Source organism: Chrysochloris asiatica, unplaced genomic scaffold, assembly GCF_000296735.1.
Source record: "Chrysochloris asiatica unplaced genomic scaffold, ChrAsi1.0 scaffold00281, whole genome shotgun sequence".
Taxonomy (NCBI): domain Eukaryota; kingdom Metazoa; phylum Chordata; class Mammalia; order Afrosoricida; family Chrysochloridae; genus Chrysochloris; species Chrysochloris asiatica.
The window spans coordinates 493,864-500,227 of NW_006408799.1; positions in this window are offsets into that span (position 1 = coordinate 493,864).

Below are 6,364 nucleotides of genomic sequence, written 5' to 3' on the forward strand. Positions count from 1 at the left end.
GGGGCAGAGGGAGAGCTGAGTCTGGATGCAGACCTCACAGAGAGCTCTGGAGCAAGACTGACAGTCAGGCATCTCCAGTGGGCCTTTGACTCTGGGTAGCTGATTGCAAGCGCAGCAGGGTCCTGGTTGTTGGGGGGAGAGGGTAGAGATGGGTCTGGTCCTCTGGGTCTCCTAGTCCTCCACAGAAGGGCAGGGTTGCTCTGAGGTCCCTGAGGAGCCAGTCCCGGTCTGTGAGAAGCCTGTGGAAACGGGCTCTCGGGCTTCAGTAAGTACCTCCTGTATCAGGAAAATGTCAGGTCGTTTTGCTTCGGGAAGAAGCAGTTACCTGGATGTATTTATCCGTGTCCAGCTGACCTTCACTGGACCTTTGATGTGTTGTCCCTGTGGTCCTCACCTTCACCTTGTCCCCCAGCCCGGGAGCTTCCCTCTTGCCATTACTTCTTCTATCAAATCTTTTATTCTAAGCCTGCGAGTAATTTGCTGCATAGTTTCAGAAGCCCAGCATCTCCTCTTCCCAGAGGCAGTGAGCAGAGAACATCTGCTGACTGTCTGGAACCCTGGAGCATGGTGAGGGGCAAACTCTCAGTGTCCACCCACCCCCGGTGGGGAGAACAGAGGGGGTGCCTTTCCCCTTCACATCTGGGGAATCTGGGTCCCCTGCTACTTGTTGAGTGTCATCAGGTCGGTTCCAACTCATAGTGACCCCGTATAGGAGTTCCAACGAGCTGACCTTTGGGTTAGCCATCCAGTGCTTATCCTGCAGCATCACACCAGAACTCCTGGGTCCCTACTTTGTTGTTGTTGTTAAATACTGTGGAGTTGGTTCTGACTCACAGTGACTCTGTATAGGGTGTCTGAGGCTTTTTAAATCTTTGTGGGAGCAGAAACACCTCATCTTTTGCACATGGAGCAGTTGGTGGCCTTGATCTGCTTACCTTGTGGTTCACGTCCAGTGCCTATTGTATAGTGCCGCTGCACTAGACCCTTAAAAAGTCCAGCAGCACCACCACCAACTCCAAGGTGCTCTTCCGGCACTTCTGCCACTGTTGGACTTGGTGGTGACTCTCAGTCTTGGCTCTGCCTAGAAAGAACCCGGCATTCCCAGTCCTGCGCGTTTAGTACTCGCTGCAGCAGCCCCGCTTGGGAGTCAGGTCAGCACCTTTGTTTTTTTAATTTCCAAATGACCAGTGTCTTATGAGGTGGGCCTGAGACTTAAAGGACTGAATCACTTGAAGGAGAGAAGCTTGCTGCTGCTGCTACTTTAAAAAAAAACTGTTATTGAGAATTGAGTGAAAGTTTCCAGAGAAGAGGATCAGTTTTACAGTTAATAAATCACACACTTTGTTTCATCTCAATGGTTGCAACCCCGTCCATGTAACAACAGTTATCCTGCTTCCTCCCTGTGCTTCCTACTGCATTCCACCCTCCTTCCCACGCCTTTTAACCTTTGTCTTTAGGTTCATGTTGCCCCTTTGATTTTAAATGTTTGACCATTCCTTCATTCATAATGAGCATACCTTACTAGTGATCTTGTTTCCCCTATATACCTATCTACTGCTTGGCTGAAAATTGGGTCCGAGGGCGAGTTCCTTTCCAGACCTGAAGGGTGGTTGAGTCAGGTTCCTTGAAGTCTCTTTCTGACCAGTAAGCCTGGTCTTTTTGAATCTTAGAATAATTTTGAGTTTTGTTCTACATATTCTACCGCTTTATCTGGGACCTTGCAATGTGAACCCTTTCAGAACTCTTTGTAGTGGTGGTCGGGCACCATCTAGTTCTGACCTCAGACTCATGGAGACTGATATTCACATGGTCCATTAGTCTGTTGGATTGATTGATTCCAAATGTTTTCAATTCTCATCACTTTTCTTCCTTCCACACATGGAGGGCTGCTCGTGAGCTTTTATTATCCCAGACGCTACTCACCAAAGTAGGACTGTCAGAACATTGTCTCTGTGGACTGTGTTATGTCATTTGACCATGGTGTCCACTGAGACTGTGGCCCTGAGCCTCCAGATGCAGCACCTCACTGCATTAAGCTGTTTGATAAGATCTAAGTAGTTTTGTCATTTTACATACTGTATATCCTACCACCTTCATAGGTGTGTTTGCAGCTACAGTAAATACCAGGTACAAATACTCTCTTTCAAACCCTTATATGTTTGTGGGTACACTCCCACTCTTCCTCCCACACATGGTGTGTGTTTCCAAATTCGTCTTTCAAGGAAGCTGAAAAGGGTGTTTAGCGGGACATTACATTTATATTTTATTAAAATATTTACATATCTCTGTATAAGGAAATTGAATGATTCTTCAAGAAAATAAATCAAATGAATATTTAGATAATGCAAATTATATAAATGTAATATAATTTTCATTTCCCTTCAGACTGACTGTCTTTTAAGAACTTGATTGAGGTTGTCATGACCTGCAGAACAGACTTACTCATTGAGAAGTGATGCGGTAGTTCCCCTCAATTATGTACGCATCTCCAAATATGGGAGTTGAGCAGTTACATAAAGACATGAAATATGCATGTAATAAATTTTGTATTACAGTAACAGTGACATCATCTTGGAGATACTGGGTATAACTTCACATTCACTTCTCTCTTTGGATCATGTAAGAAACTTCAAGCAGTACTATAATCATGTGACCCATGAGCGCTCTGGTCTTGTGCAAAGCGATCCAAAGCGTGTCTTCAGACTGAGCAACCCTTACATTTCATGTTCTTTGCCATCACTCTTGCCCCTGTTGGTCATCAGCAGTGGCCCAGTGAACTGTGAAGAAGCAGCATCCAGCGTCAGGAGTTGAAGGTACAAGTGTTTAAGTCTTATTTCAAAATAGAAAACGCTGGTTCTGCAGAAGGCCTGACAGTAAACAACGTAAAACAAATGAATGAAATGATGCCCAACTGCCTCGTAAGCACTATTTCTGAGCATCAAAGACCCAAGCACAGAATTACAAGTTCCAAACGAGTTTTTATTTTTTACATAACTAGTTTTTCAAATATAAATTTTTGTGTTTACATTCAAATGAAAATTTATAGACATGCACGGATCTGTACTAGTCATTAACAGGGCATTTACATAATTTCAGAGATGATTTAGAAAATTCGAAGCCCAAACAAAACAAATACTGCCAAAGACTAATGATCAGCATCCCACGGCCACAGAAGCTGTAGGAAGAAGCAAGTAAATGAAGGAACTGCTCCAGAAGTATCAAGTGCCAGAGATCAATTTTGTGTTGCCACATACTGTGCCAGCCATCAGTGACATGCCGGGACCTTGTATAAAAAGAAGGGCGAAAGTGTATGAAGTCTTTTAAAATAGATTTTCCTTCCTAAGCACTTATGGATAGATCTTAAGAAGAGTGCAGACTCATCCCAGACCTGTACAGAGAGGTGCAACAATTTCATTCTTATATGAGAAATAAGTTTACTCATGCAGACATGCACGATTCCATCATAGAAGATAAAGTGCAGTGCCTACTTCCCAATGTTGAAATGGCTTTACTCACATTCCTAACTGTAATGATCACAAACTGCGCAACAGAATGCTCATTTTAGTTCCTAAAGAGATTAAAAAAAACCCTCGGCATACAAACGATTCAAGAAAGACTCAATTCATTACCCGTATTCTGTATGGAAGTAGATATTGTTCGGCAGCCTAATTGTGATACAATTATTGAAGAATTTGTAGGAGCAAAGAATAGAGAGGCATTTAAAATTATAACATGTTAGAGATGAAAGATCTGTCTAAAAATAAAATATAGTAATTGCTGTAATATTTGTTTTCTGATCATTAAATTTTCTTTTCATTTGTTCACTTATAATTGTAGCATTTGTTTTGAAGCAAACATCATAATTGAAGTATGAGCTGTTTCAAGCAAAACTTGTGAAAGTCAATTTTTCGTTGTGAGAGACCAACAGACTTTTACTTGAGTTGTTGAAACAGCTACATTCACTGACTCCTTTTCATTGTGGTACAATCTGTAGAATGTCCTTTATGTAGAAAATGTGGTGCATAGTAAAGATCTTAGTACCCCTCATCCACGAAAATGTTTACAGTTTGGTTCATCTCATTCAGCTAAAATGGTACTGGCCACTTTTGTGCTCAGTCACTAACATTATGTCGTTGTTGTTAGGTGCCATCGAGTTGGTACCGACTCATAGCACAACAGAATGAAACACTGCCCGGTTCTGGGCCAAACTCACAATTGTTGCCTTGCTTGAGCCCATTGATGCTGCCAGTTTGCCAATCCATCTCATTGGGGGTCTTCCTCTTTCTCTGACCCTCCACCCTCGCAAACATGATATCCTTCTCCAGCAACTGGTCCCTCCTGACAATATGTCCCAAGTATGAGAGACGAAGTTTATAGTGATGTTTAAACAGAAGCCACATTGTCAATGGTGGAGACGTACAACACATCCACACCCAGTGCTCACTTACCAACTCTCTTGTTATTCGACATTTATGACAATAGTAAAAATCCTACTACTATCTGACTGTTTCCCATATTGAGGACACATGTCTGCCATTAATGAATGCCGAGGTACAGTGCTGTGATGATTATGGATTTATTTCAATTTGACTGGACCAGGATTCTTGGTGGTTTGTCAGTTACGTAATGCTGTAGTCAGTCTCCATTTTTCCATAATGCTGATTTTCTCATAACAACCTGTTCTTTGGAACCCAACCACGTTGTTTAATGAGGAGTGAGTATATATGAGGGGACTTCAAAAAGTTTATGGCAACATGGAGTGAAAAGATCATGGAATTTTCCCCACGATCCTTTTGATGCTCCCCTGAATACACACACACACGTGTCATGTATCCCATTTGAATGCGTGAGAGGACGGGCATCGCAAGAGTGTCAGTGCATAGGACCCTCATGTGGGTGGCACTGCTCACCACAAGGCTTGCAGTTCAAACCCACCAGCCGCACCTTGGAAACCAAATACAGGGTCGGTATGAGTTGAAACAGACTTGAAAGCACATGACAACATCAGGATTCTTACGTGCCTTCATCCAGCCGTGCTGGCAGAGGACCCCTCCTTGGGTCCGCCTCTGACCCTTCTCTCCAGACAGAATTAAGTGCTCATGCTTCCGAGTTTCTGCAGTCCTTGGTTCATCTTGTTAGGTTAGCGGGGAGCCTGCTATAGCCTTGCCAGGAGTAAGAGGCGTGAGACTAGCTGGTCCTTACAGAGCAGTCATCTTGTGTCAGGCACTGGTTAAATCCTCACCCAGGAGTATATCATCATGTGCATGGCTGACATGCTAACCAAGGATGGAGAGCAGTTGTTAGTCTCCATAGAGTCAGCTTACGGTCACCCCACAGACAGCTGGGTCTTCTTATGTCGTCCTGATTGTTGGTCTGCTTGACTCCACTCTTGTGGGCACTAACTAGCGACTCATCTTCCAGCCCTGTATTGAACTGTGCTCCATTGTGATCTATCAGGCATCCTATTGGCTAATTTTCTGAAGTAGCTCACCAGGCCTTTCTTCCTAGTCTGTCTTGGTCTGAACACTGACGAAGCCTGTCCAGGGTGACCCTAATGGTATTTGAAATAGTGGCAGCATAGCTTCCAACATCACAACAACACACAAGCCACCAGGTGGTTGGTGGATTAATAAGCAATGATTAGTACTCCTTGAGTATTTCCAACATGTTAAGCAGAGTTCATACCTCAGTTCACTTTCTATCCTGTAACAACCTCATGCAGGTGCGCTGTTCGTACTCACACAGACAGAACATGCTGTTACCCAGCTCAGATGCTGTGGAACCAGAATTTGAACCCAGGCCTGTCTTGGGTGTTTACATGCAGAATCTTACAACTTTGTTTTGGGCTTGGTCTCTGTGGGGTTTGACATGCAGAAGGAACTTGAAATAAATGGACAAATGAGAGAAGAGCAAGAAAACAAAAGTAACTTCGGGAAAAAGGGCCAAGGCCACACTTTGCAGACCAGACCTGGGGGATCCTGACCTGGGAGCCTGGACCAGGTTAGAATGGAGGGTCTTGGGGAACCACGGAAGACGGGATCCTTGAGCTTTTGTTTTGTTCTGTTTGCCAGCCATATGAGCTGTCAGCTGCACCCGGGCGGGGCCTTGGGCCTGCTCCTCCGTCCCCTCACCAGACCCTGCCTCCATCCTGCAGGGCTGTATATCCGTCCCTCTCTCCCTCTTAGCAGTCCTTGACTCAGGGGTGGTTCTAGGCTTCATTTCCTGGGTTACGGATGGGCCTCTGAGCGGCTTCCCACTTCTAAGTGATGGGGAATGTGACAAAGAGATTGACAAGGGTCCCTTGTCCTTTTTGATGGATAGAATGTTCAGGAATGTGAGACTGTTCAGAATGGCGTTGTTTTGA